General features: G+C 38.2%; 1 protein-coding gene across 1 annotated transcript in view; it reads left to right on the top strand.

Annotated features, from left to right (window-relative positions):
* The window catches only part of TACC2 (transforming acidic coiled-coil containing protein 2), a 77,682-nt gene that overhangs the window by 16,654 nt on the left and 47,131 nt on the right, over positions 1-13,897 (top strand). The window lies entirely within an intron of this gene.

The raw sequence follows: 13,897 nt of genomic DNA, 5'->3' as shown, positions 1-13,897 counted from the left end.
ATCAGCTAAAGGGCTGATGATGTGTTATTTCCTCCCATCAGGAGCTCTACATGCTGCTTCTGTAATATTTTCATCCCTTGCCAATCCAAGAGGAAAATGACTGAAGACTGAGCCAGCTCCCACTGAACTCAGTGGTGAAATGCCCACTGACTTCAGTGGGAGTTGGATCAGACCCCAAGAAAGAAATTGAATGTTACTGTTCGCTGGTGGCAGGCCAAGACGGTGCCCTTGTACGCTGTTTTTCAGTATTTCTTTACCTGCATGGTCTTTTTCTGTTTGTTGGTTACTAAAAAGATTCAGAAAAATTTAAACTGGGTTAACGCAGCCTTGCGCATGGGAGAGTGAGTAGCTGGTGTGTGTGCATGTGTATGTCACAGCAGTTAATGTATGTACACAAAAACACAGCCTTTGCTTGCTACTACGTTTTGTATTTTTCTGTCTCCAGAATTTAAAAGAATCTACTGCATGTTTCTTAAAAGTTTGAAAGAAATTAGTCTGGTTAAATATTTGTGCAGTTTTATATGCTCATATGTAGGGAAATGATTTTGATGAATAATACATTCAAGAGTGGGAAAAGTACTTATACTGAAAGTATTGAAAATAATTCAGGTGTTTTGAGAGGAGGGAAATTCTGTCACTGAATTAATACTTAGTTAATCCCTTCTTGATACACAGTCTTGAGTGTTCTGCATATGTTAGACTTCTGCTTAGATTTTCTTTTCTTGTTCCTGCTTATTGACAATCATCAGTAAGTGTCCCCATCGATAAGCAGAACACACTTTATCTTCCAGATCTTTCTACTAAGTACGGTGAGTTGCAGGAAAACATGGGGGTGTTTTACTTAAAAGAAAATGGACCAGCAGTAACAGGCAAATTCTTCTGTCAAGCTTTCCTGTCTTTTATACCAGCCTCCTTTATTTGAACCTAAAAGATCTCATTTCTGAAGTCAATAGTAGTGCTTCCTTTGATGTGAAAGGGTATTACATCAACCACTACATCTGTCACTAGAAGTAGGCAGGTCACATTTAGACTTGAGAACAAAATAGAAAGACCCCAGAATCACTCACCCTTCTATTAGCAAAGCATGCCACACATCTGGCAAATATGTGTATATTTTAAAGCTCTGTACTGAATGATTTGCCCTATGCCATGCATAATGGGGCTGCTGTCGTCTATTATGTATTATGACATACAGGCAAATTGGAAAATGCTAAGTGATGTGAGGTAGTAAAAACATGAATGAAAAGGCATTCCTGCACTTGCATTGTGGCTGTCACTTCCAGCTTTTGCTTTTTGCTTTGCTTGACCCAGCAGTCGAAATACCTGCTTGTTAAATTTAAGTCAAAGATGCTTTTCAGTACTGTACATTTCAAGAGTTGATAGTCCGGGTGATTTAAACATTTTTCTAACATGATTATAGTACATGGGAAAAATAGTTCTATTATAAAAACATTTGCTTTGTTTTAAGACCTTATGCTAATAGAGAGCATTTGTATTTACTGATATCTTACATGTCATTTTCCTATTCATTTCTGATACTTTGTATGGATTTAGCTATGTAACAAACCTCTTATGCAGATCAGTTAAACAGACTTTTCAGCGGCAAAAGGCAGTATTTAACTGCATCTAGAATTTCAATGCAATTTGCATTTTTTAGGGGGAACTTGGAGTGTCTTAGAAAAAAATTGGGTTCCTCCATTTACTGTAAGAAGTAAACAAAAATTGACCTTTTTATTATGGAAAATTTTTCGAGGAAAAAAGTAGTGTGGCAGATCCCAGTCTGTGACATTTTAGGTTTTTTTTAAGGCAGAAAGTTCTTTGATGATGATAGTGATATAGAAAAATCCCTCCTTAGCTCTAGAAACCCAAGTTAAGTTTGCAGTGTAGACTTTCTAAAAGCTTAGCTTTGGTTTAGGTAAGTGTAGATATCTCTGAGACAGACCTCAGGGTAATGGTTTTTCAGAGTAGGGCTTTTTTGTTGTTGCTTCCCCACTGAAATGTTTGTTACAGCTCGTCTCCTTCAGCTATGAGGTGTGATCAATGAGGTTAATGGGTGGTTAGGAATCTTCTTGCCTTGGAGAGAAAGAATTGAGGCCATTGGTTCTGTTGGGATGAAACTTCGGGGGGAAAAAAATGAGGCTTTTCATTTCAAGTTTCTTTCATTTAAGAAGAACCACTTTCTAAGGTTGGGACCCCAACCTTAGAATTATGTTCAAATTATGAGATAAGGCTTTTCTAAACAAAAGCCTGTATGTATGGTTAAATGTAGATCAGATTTTATTTGAAATCCAATAGTAGTTAGAATCAAAGAAGCTCCTGCTTATGAGTTTTGATTTCCTTCAGCCTAGAAACCCGCGTTTATTGTTCTTGTTAAGTTTACTGCTCTCATTAAAAATGAATCCAGTGCTGTGAAGGGAACACGGTTTGATTTCTATGGGAGGAGGGAAGATGAGTGAGGAATTTGAATTCCTGTGTTTAACTTCTCAACTGCAGGACTGTCCTCTTCAAAATCCAGAGCACTGGAAGAAAAAGTTTGGAGCTGCTGTGTTTTGCCCTAACTGTGTTGGTAGGAAGTACATCTAGGGTGCCAGCTAGTGAGGTGCCCTTGTAAATCATCCATGGCTTTTTCCAGCATGCTATTGTACTGTATTGTAGGAACCTCCCTCAGCAGGGCTTTCTCACAGCACTTACTGTCAGGGACACTCTCACTGTGTTGAGAAAGCTGAAGCAGCATATAATGTGTAAACAGGAGAGGTAAAACTGTGGCTCTGCTGAAGTCGGTGAGAAATCTCTCAGAGAGCTACGCAGGGCCAGAGTCAGCAGAAGTATGTCACCCACCCCCTGAGTCAGGAGATGAAATAACTAAGGGAGGCTGATGCCTGATGAAGCTTTTTTGTCCCCTCCTTGTTAAGAGGTTCAGCCTGTTTCTGTCCTTTGCTCCTCTTGCTTCCTGGCTGTGTTTATAGGCGTGCAGCTGTTTCACATTTTGAAGTAAAGGAGTAAAGGTTAGCGAGGATCTGTGCGAAGTTCTGCACAGCTTCAGAGAGCTGTGCAGGGGTAAAATAGACCAAACAGGGAGCCGGTTGGTGCAGAGGAACTCTTCTCCCCTCTCCTATCTTGTTAAATGGACTCCCCCCCCCCACCCTCCATTTATCCCTTATCTCCTTTGTGGAAGGAACAACAACAAAGGGAAAACAGTCCGATTTTTCACATATTGCTATTTTCATGAATCTCCAGGCCTCTCAAAATCAGCTGGTTCCTCAGTGATTACATGTCGTGTATCTTTGCACTTCACAATTGCTGTTATGTCTTCTGGTCCTGCTTATGACCTATGTGGCTGTGGAAAGCTAATTCCAAAGGTAATTCCAATAAGCAAAGCAATTGCAAATGTTTGGCTCTGGCTCCCAATGAATTATTGATTATTTTCCCTTGAGACCTGTGCATGATGCTGTATAGCTGTGATCACAGGCACCTGGCTTCCTTTCTAAGGGTATAGTTAGCAAGCTGTTGTTTCCTGGATTAAAACTTTAGAGCTTGGTACTGAAGGTAAAGGAAAGGTATCTGTCTTGAGTAAGAAATGCTTAAACATCAGCTACTGATTCAAATATCTATCCCTAACCTTGACAGTATTGTGAACCACAGAACAAAGTGCAGCACTGACTGGGATTGTTATGTGTTAACTGATTGTAACTATTTTTGTGGCAGATATTTTCTGGCTTGGATATTGGAGTATCCTGTATGTTGACTGTTTCTTCTTGTCTCTTAAGAGATTTGTGTATTTGAATTTTTAGCAGCTTCTGGTTATTTAGTGACATATTAGTACATTTGTGGTCGTGATGTCTGAAGATAAGTGTCTTTAAATGATATTTTCCTCCTACTCCTCTGAGAATAAATCATCTTCCTGAAAAGAACACAGAGATTAAAAAACGTACAGGTCTTTCAATTCAGAGTCCTGTTTCTGTAACATAGATGTTTTCATTTTTCAGACTGAAGCCAGTAAAAGGAAAAGCAGGCTGGTCAGAAAGAACGGGGATTAATTTCATCATTCATTTGTATCAGTAGTGTTGAAAAACAAACCCTATTAGATCTCAGTAAAAGTGTTAAAAAGGAAAATTTTAAAGTGAATTTAATGCAGTAGAGGGAACTTGGTGCTAATCAGTTAGAAAAATGAGTTAAATAGTTTGAAGAGCTGCTGTAAGTATGCGATGCTACACCCTTCTTTTTTTTTTTTCCTTCAGATGTGGCTTCCCACAGCTTGAGATATTTCTTTCTTGTTGCTGTGTGAAAGCAGGAAATGGCTTTTGTTGGGGGGAGTGTGAATTTGGCTTCTGCACAAAATGCTCTCAAAATCACTGAATAAACAAGCAGAAAAAGCTGGAAAAATAATTCCTTCTGCCTGTCTCAGTTATGATAAGGAGATTATTTGTAATGTAATAGATTGAAAAACAAAAATCAGTGTTATTTTTAAGTTGGTTATGCCCTCTTAGTTCTCTTCTGCTGCAGTTTTAATCCTATTCTGTAAATGTAACCATCTTGTGAGAAAAAATTGCCCTTTTTATAGCGTGTGTTTAATGTTCAAGGAATTTGTAGATTTTCTTTTGTAATCTGTTCTAGAAAACTGACCTGTGTGGTTTGGATAACACACAATGTATTTTCCATTGCTAAAGTCCCATGTAATAATTTGAAAATAGAAGACAAGGCATTTTATTTGTTACCTCACCTAGGTAAAACATAAAATCCAGATTCTTGCATCTCAGTTCAGACACTAAGTTGCCCAAGTTGCAAGTTACATGCTATCAGAAGAGCAGTGAAGCCCCTCAGTAGCGTTACACCAGCACCAGTATATAATTGAGCCGTACTTGCTCATTCCCACCAAATTTACACTCATCGAAGTCATTAACAGTCCAGCTGAACTGTCTTGCCTGACTTGCACTGGGGCAACAGAGGGCATTTCGCTATTGGGCTCACAGTAAGGAGAAGCAGAAAGCTGCACAAAGCAGGAAAACAACTCTAGCTGCTTCTGAGCATAATTCAGGATGATCCGCCTCCCTTGTGTCCTTAAACTAAAACCTTGTGCTTTTTATAACCCATCATTTATGGGCTGGGAAGCATCACCTTCGATGTAATATTGATTGTTTTTCTGTGGAGCCATGTTTTCCGCAGGACTTGTAGGAATATTTATGCTGAAATAATCTTGAAATCTTTCTCTGGAGAGTAGTGTCTGCCCTGCTCTCTGAACACATCTGCATTGATATGAGTTCTTGTATAATTGCATTGCACTAAGGTAGGTCTCTGTCATTTCAGTGGAATGGGATTTATTTGATTAAAAACTGTATTTTTAAGTGAAAACTGCAAAATATACTTCTCTGTTGCTTTGTAGCTCAAGCCATAAAGTGGTCACATGACATTTATCCAGTTCTTATGTTGGGCAAAATACCTCTGTTGAGGAAGAAAATGCAGCTGATTTTAAAGAATATTAGTTTTGCTTTGCAAAAGCCCATGATGGCAAAACATAATTTCCATCTAAACCTCCCAACTTTGATTATGATATATTCTTCTTATAAAAAGAGTAAAAAGAAAAAAAAAAGCTTTTTTATTGCTAGCTGTTTTGCTGTTCCACAATATTATTTGTATTGGGGTTTTAATGTATCAGAAAGATAACAAGACAAAGAATGAAGATACCTAGGAAATTGGCTTAATTCCAGGTGGAGGATGTCTTCTATAAAGTTATTTTAAATTGCCCAGATTCAAGAAGCTGAAGTTGTACCCATTTTTCCACAAAGTCACATCCAGTTTTAAAATAAATACAAGGAGAGATCTACAGGGCAGCAATTATGAGTGTTATAAAGTGAGACTAGGAAGATACCGCAGCACTATAGTCTAAACTGAAATAATCCTGTAATGAGGAAAAAACATTGTGTCAGGCTTTGCAAGGCAGAAATTATAAAATATACCACCAATTTTGCAAGGCAGGTGAGTAGCCCAAGGTTTAAGTGACTTTTCTGGTACATATGTATACATATTCTGTACCTATGCCATGTGTATCATATAGCAGATGAAAAAATTCCCCCGGGGGTGATATACTTGCTTAGTATAGATTCAAGTGTAGAAAGCTGTGAATTCTCTTTTATTTCTGTTATAGTCTAGGGCATTTTGCATTTCACTGGAGCAGACCCTCAGAATTCATCAGAGAAAAATACACTTTAGATTTGCTGTGGCTACCCTGTAGATACCAAACATTATTTTATTTGCATGAATCACATGTAAGGCTTGATTCTCATCTTGTGTGTGCAAATGAGTAATAATGATGATGAGACAACAGAATTACACCACTGTGAGCAGGATTTGAGCTGAAGACCAGGTTGATGATCTGACTGTGTTTCCTCCTCAGCATCTTCTTGTGACTGATTTTGCAGTTTGTCTCTTCACAGTGTAGGCTTGCTGTGAATTTATTTAATCATAGGATAGATGATCTTGTCACTGAATAACCTTACAACAGCATGAGAGAAGTCCATTAATAGTTAATGGTCAGAAATGTGTCCCTAAAGGAACTGTCTTGTAAATAGAGTCCAGTGACACGTAAGTGACATGTTTGATCCTCCCCCATCTCCTGACTCAATATAATAGTGAAGTCCAGCACTGAGAACATTCCCCATGGGGAGAAAGAGAAGGGAGCAAGGAAGGTGGTTTTAAAAGGTCCCTGATAAGTTACGGACCTTTTAGCTTTGATAGGCTAGGCTAAGGTTAACGGTTTTGCTCTTCTCTGTTCAAAAAGTTTTCAGAACCATATGTTCTATTGAACTGTTTTTGAGAAGTTTTATCATTTTAATGATGTATTTTATTAGAGAGAAGGGAAATATTGCTTGTGTGAGGGTTATGCCTAATACTATTTGTTGTATTCATCTCTGTTGTTTTTTTCATACCATGCATGTAAGAAATCCTTCGATACTAGTCTTGATAGGTAGATTAATTCAGATACCAAAGATTAATATCTAATATATAAAATAACCAGGTGAATCTGTCATTGTACCCATCATGTTTTCTACATCTTGCTGAACAAATTTTAATTGTTTAGTATTGTTGGATATTCAAAACGTAGGCAAACAATGACAATCATAATATTAAAAGAAGCTAACTGAGGAATGTCATGTTAGCTTGAAGTCACTGAGTAGGCAAATACTGTACAAAAATATTTATACAAAAAAGTTAAAACATCTTTGACATTACCCTAACCTGGTGCTGGGGAGAAATAACCTTTTGTTTCAACTGTAGAATATTCTTGTCCTACTGAGTAGGCTGGGGGGGTCGGCTGATGGCTGCTTGCCTAATCTGGTGACTTAATCTCCAGGAAATGGATTACAATTTGGGCTCTCTTGGTGATTTTGAATTTTGATCCAGAGCTGTATTTGTAACAGTCTGTTAAAAAACAAACAAACAAACAAACAAAAAACCTCTGTATTTCAGAGTTCTGTAACTGCAACATGAATGATGCCACAAGATGAACTATAGGGGATCATCCATTATTGTATTTTGTAGAAACAGAAGAGTAAAAACCCAAATGTAATATATACCACTACAGCAGTTTTAAAGGTTTTAGTTTTTGTTTTTCTCTGGACTCTGCATAAATTCATAGCAATTAGCTGTTCATGCCATTAAGAGATTCCCAGTAGATAAGGCAAACTTAAGGTGGATGCAGAAATAGAAGTGAATTGACCAAGACCATGCAGCAGTTCAGTGGCAGAGTTGAGAGTATGATTGATCTTCACTCTGGAAAGATCTGTCACTGAAACATGCTGTTTCCATGTTGTTGGGTGGTTTTGGTTTTTTTGGTGGTGGTGATAGGTTTGGGGGGGGGGGGTTGTGGTTGTTGTTGGTTTTAAGATTTATCTGGAAAAATCAATTGTACTATGAAAAATGGGACCAGGATTTTGACCAGCATTTGAAAAGGCTTTGTCAGGCTGTTCACAGTGGAAGAATTTTGACTGAAATTAATGTGCATCTGTGAATGCCTTGCCTCTGTGGCTTTAGAAACCCTAAAGCTTAAAGTTACTGGGTATTTTTTCAAATCTGTCAGTCTGCGTGGCTCTCATCAGTGTAGTGTCTGTGCCTGTTTAAGTAACATGCGAACTGATTGACCTCAGAAGTGCAGAGCCAGTTCTGCATCCTTGGTTCTGATTTCATCAGCAGACCAGATGAATTATTCATGCAGGTTTTATGAGGATCATATCCAAAAATGATCGATGGAAGTAAGAGTACAGAACTCATTCCTCCTTTTTATTTCCAGCTCATCTCCCAATGGGATTACAGACATGAAAAACAAAATTCATCTCCAATACTATATCGAACATTGTAAGGAATCACTTTTTTCTTGCTGATTTAGATTTCTCTCTGGTGTATGATGAATTGTTTAATAAATAATGACATGAAATTTATACCTTAGTTTTTAATATAACAGCTACAGATGCTTTAGAGGCCTAGATCTAATTGAATCTGTGCATTGCTTTTAGATGTTGCCACAGATAGTGTTCATGAATTAACAATGCAGTATTTACTCATTTAGGTCCTTTCATTGCAAGGCTTTTGGAATCCCTGTTGATCTAGGAATACTGCTAGTATGTTTAGTGTACAGAAATCTCAACACGGAAATCAAGCATTGTGGGGTTCTCAAGATGTCCATTTGTTAACAGAAGCATGTGCTTTGTGCATTCTTATGTGATCACTAAGGCCCAAGGGAACAAATCTGCAGATGACTCTGCTATGGTCTTACATGGGCCCTAAACTGCAACTCTAGCCACATGCCAAGAACTTGTAGATGCAAAGGTGAGATGAAGAAAAAACACAAAGTATCCCTTTCTCTCTCTACCCCCTCACGTGTTTAGGACTACAACTATATGTCAAGAAAAATCTGTGGAAGTTATTGCTAGTTAAATTGATCAAGTAGCTTAGCATCATGGAGGAAGGACATGAGAATATGAGAAATTACTCATCTCTGAGACAATCACTTTCTCTGCAAGTTTCCAAAAGTCCTGCACATAATTAGAGGGCAATGTTTAAACAACAGGATCAGTTTGGTGGAGTGCCGGGTGGGCATCAGTAATGCTGCAGGTTTGATTGACAGTCTGTATGTTCTATATGAGAGACTTCAATCAACCTGGGCTGTGTGCATTAATAAGGCAAATTTGTCTTATTTTGTTCTGAGTGAAGAGTAAAGTTTGGGTGAAAATATATGAGTTTAAATATAGATAAACAGAGGCTCTTCTGCTTAGTTCTGGTGGAACAGAGCACCGTGAAGCTGGTCTTGATATTGTTACTTGTGGTTCTGCAGTCCCCAGCTGGTAGAAAGCAACTGTTTTGGCTCCATCCCACTCTCCCCACTCCCAGCACAGAGCGCTCTTAGAAGATGAAGGGAATCCAACTACTGGCTTCAGAACTCCCAAATATTACACAACCATTCCTCTCCAGATGTACACAGCACATACCAATAGTTCAGTGCACCATAAAGCAGTTAGGTATGGATTTTTTTCTGAAGGAGGATATATGGTAAATAAAAAGTCAGTATAGAGTTGATTTTAAGGGAAGTAACATTGGATTCATCAGTAGGAGATGGTACTCCTGACCTCAGCCCTTTTGTAAAAGCTCTACTATAGGCCCCTTGTTTTGTTTGTTTTAAATATCAGACATCCTTTTCTCCCATTCTTGCTAAATAAAACCTGAATGTATGCTTACACTGCTTATACTGCTGTAATGTAAATATTAGAAAAACTTGAGACAAATTACAGGGTTCCTGATATGGCTGAAGGCATTGTAACAGCTCTGTTGCAAATTATTTTTTACTGAACCTAGTCTCCAAGTGACAACAGGAATTACCTCATTTTAGTGACTGTAATGCTTGAATAGGGAAAACAGAGGCAGTGGAATGAAGAAATCTTTTTCTTTCTTACTGAGTGCTTTCCAGCTACAGTTACAAGGAAGCTATTTTTCATTCGGAAGTAAGGGAGGACCTAAAATTATAAGCATCTGTGGGTTACTGAAAAAAAGGTAATATACCTTATAAGGCTGGATTTTCGCAAGGCCGAAGGTGAAGAAGAGAGGTCAACCCTCCCTTCCTTATATTCTCCTGAAAGTTGTATAACAGGCCAGGTGAGACCCAAAGTTTCCAGGTAAGAGTGGGAGCACTCCCGCTTCACAAGCTGATATAGTGTTGCCAGGGTTGTATTGATGTAGTACGATTCTTGCATTTCTTGCTGCTCTGCATCATGCAGAAAGTCTGTATGTGTTGTATTTGCTGTTTACTGACCATCTTTAGAAAAGGAAGATAAAAGAGATGGACTGGAAGAATATTTCTAGACATTTTGTACTTGATTTCTATTATCTAATTATTTTGTAGCTTCTACTATCCATAACTTTTTACATTTTTGTCCATTATGTACAAAACCCAAAGGATACAGATGGAAAGATACCTATGAAATATTATCATGGCAAGCTCCCACTAATTTCCCAAGTTGACTAAAAGAACGCATGAATGTATGCTCCATCCTTCATTGCTTTCCCATAAAATAGTCCTCCAAACTTAGGCTCTGCACTTGCATGCCCTGTCTCAACAACTTTACAAACCAGGACCAGCAAGAGTTTTCCATCTCATAAATCCATGTTTCCCACCTCAACCTGCTTCATCCTGGACTGGAACTTCAGACTTCAGAATAATATTCTAGATGAGATAAGAGCTCTTCCTTAGTAAGAGCTGGCCCACAGTGGCATCTGTGGCAGCTGCTCCTTGCAGGGCAGTACTACTTTGAGTTGGTGCTGATTCTCACAGCTTATCACCTTTTGACAGTCTGTTTTATGTCATGAACTTTAGAGCAGCATTACTTTTTCTGTATATTCCTTGTATTTCTGAGAGAAAAAAAATTATGAATAGAACTGGCTGAAATATGCAATTTCTGTTTCACAGGAAATCCTGTTGTTCTGGGAAAGTCTTTTGTTACAGTCTGAAAATAAGACTGTAGTCTTAAAACTACCTTATGCAAAAGAGAGCATGCATATTTCCACTTACGCAAACTGACTTGACTCAAGACAGGGTATCAGGTTTCCAGGATACGTAACATAGACCTTGGAGCATGGTTCTAGTATGAGCTTCCAGGCTTTATGCTCTCTTCCATAAACCCTTTGGCTATGACAGAGAACCTTTTTCTGGTATTGAGCATCCCTTCTTATTTCCTTGCCAAGTATCTTATTTTGCTAGCATGAGTGCACCTCATAACAAACTCAGCGACATTTCATTAAAGAAAGACAATTCTTACTGGTTACACTGCTGCTCATGGGGGTGTGCAGGTGGAAATTAGCAGTATTGCATCAGAATCTTTTTGTGATTCTTAAACTGTAGCAAAACAAAGTTGTGTGCTGAAGGTTAGAAACTGGAACTGTCTGTCCACAGACTCAGGAAGTGCCCAGAATGGAAGTTCATATTCACATGATAAACTAAAAAAACCAAGCATTTCTCTTTACTTCAAATTCTTCATTTGTTTGAAGAAATGCTTATGTCCACCTCATCCAAGGAAGAGACCAAGTACTCATTTAAAAGGAAGATAAGCATAAGTAAAGTCTCTATCATTAAAATAAAGGAGAGCACAGAACTGTGCCATTAAGTCAGTTTTTACAAAACAGCTGCAGACATGAATAGCACATGAAAATAGAGATTTTTTTCATTTTCCATTATATTATATACGTCTTTATTTACTTGATATACCTGCTATAGAGAGAGTTAGGAAAAAAGGGTCTGAACATATGCAACTCTTACTGTTTTATGATTACAGATCAACACTATTTGTCACAGTCACATGAAATCCGGAGAGATTTGCATTGCCTTTAATTTTTTGTTTTAGGTGATAACTTTTTAGATTTATTTTTATGACGCAAGAAACATCTCTATACTAGAAGGGTGTCAAACTAACTCTGTTTTTGTGTGATTCTTCAATTTAAGTTTCCTGAAACAGCTCTGTGAAAGAAGAAAACGTTTTTCTGCTGAATGATTATTGTGTAACTTTATTTACAAAAGCTCTTTGTTTGTAGCTATTCTTAAGCTTAAAATGTCTTGAACTTAAGGAGTGGTGCATCTTTGAAGGGATATAATTTAAAATGCCACACCCCACCTCTTCCAATTAGTCTGTTCTGGTCTGTAGCTTGGTGAGTGAATATGGTTTAAGCAGCGACACAAAGTTGCAGCAGTAGATGTAATTGATAGCCAGACACAGTATTTTTGAGCAGTTCCTTAGATAGTGACAAAAGCTTGCTAAAAGAATTCTCAAAAAAAAAAAAAAAAAAGAAAAGAAAAGCATCTGAAGCTCCTTACTCTGTGCTGATGTGGAGGTGATCAGACAACAAATGACAGCGGAGGTAGAGGTTGATTCCAGGCTGTGGCATGCACCATGACAATGAGTGAGAAGACTGGAGCCCTCACTGAGAAACTGCAGAGGCAGCTGGAGAGAATCGAATCTGCTTTGCCCCTTAAGCTGTCAGGAGCAACATCAGTGTCTTTTCTTCTACAGAATGCATAAGGCTTCATGCTGTGAGAGATTTAGGCAAATGGAATAGAATGCAAATCCTGTACTTGTACTTCTTCTGACATGGAACTGCCTAAAATAGCCATGAGCTTCAAGAAACCAAACAGAATCTGGCAGCTCAGAGTTATTTTTTAACTTGAACAAAGTGTGAGGAGTTCTCAATTCTGTGTATTGTATCAGCATGGCTTGTAGAATGGTTCTGGGGATGAAATGGCTTTTCACTTAATGGCAAATTTTGTCCCTACTGTAGCGGGCATGCTGGATGTGGACAGCTGTGAGAGGTGGAGGAGACTGCAGCCCTGCAAAGAGTCCCTGGAACTTGGCAAGTCAGGCCTGTCCTTCAGGAAACTGGCATGTCATTCAATTCATGTTATTGCAGACCAGGGGTGAAAATATGCTTCTGACCAGCAGAAATGCTTGCTAAATATTTAAGAAGACACTATTGTTACTGCACTCTTTGCTAGCAAAAAAGCTTCAAAAAGAATTTTTTAAAAGTTAAAATTTAGTCTCAATTTGGTTTAAGAACAAATAAAATCTATAGCTTTCAGATCTAGAAGGGCAGTTTCCTAAAGTGGTGCTCCTGTAAGAGCAAATTATATGTCCTTCTGCAATGCAAACTTTCATTTAATGTTTAGGTTACTCTTCGTTTTGTACAGTTGCTTCCTTTCAAGCTTGCATTTCATTTGGTTGGCTCCATTTTGTGTACTGTTGTTTCCTTTCTGTGCTTGGACCAACCCATTGTGGTCCTTTTGTTCTTTTGGGCCTGCGTAAGCACGCAGGGGTGGAAATGGTTTATTGACAATACCAGGACTCCATGCGTTGTCCAGTGTTGTCTTACCTTGTGTGACAAACTCATATGCTTACTGTTCCTAAAGGGCTATGGAAAAATTCTGCTAAAATCAAATATAGTATTTCCATGGTAATGGGATATACAAAGGTTTGCTGCACCTCAGTTATCTCAGTGTGTGCTTTCCTACCTGTAGGAGCACACACACAACTTTGATGCTGTTTTAGAGTCTTTCTTTGAAACTATGAAATGATGAAGCTATGAAATTCTCTTGAGAAGTTTGTACACTTGCACCAAAGAAACTTTCGGAAACTAATACAGACATTCTAGTGTTGTTGTCTTCATGGCTGAGCCTCCTTTACAGTAGAAAACAGGCTCTGTGGGATGGATTTATTTCCAAATGTATGTCCGTTTTTGTAACACAAAGAAATCTTAAGTGACATAAAGATTTCTATGGAGAAGACCATGAACATGATATTCCACTCTAGAAATCATACTGTGATGTAAATCTCCTTGTGGGTTGTCTTTGGAAAATGCAGAGATAGCCTGA

This window comes from Apteryx rowi, unplaced genomic scaffold, assembly GCF_003343035.1.
Source record: "Apteryx rowi isolate R43461 unplaced genomic scaffold, aptRow1 scaffold_206, whole genome shotgun sequence".
Taxonomy (NCBI): Eukaryota; Metazoa; Chordata; class Aves; order Apterygiformes; family Apterygidae; genus Apteryx; species Apteryx rowi.
The sequence above is the reverse complement of the archived record's forward strand: the minus strand, read 5'-3'. Positions and strand labels throughout refer to the sequence as shown.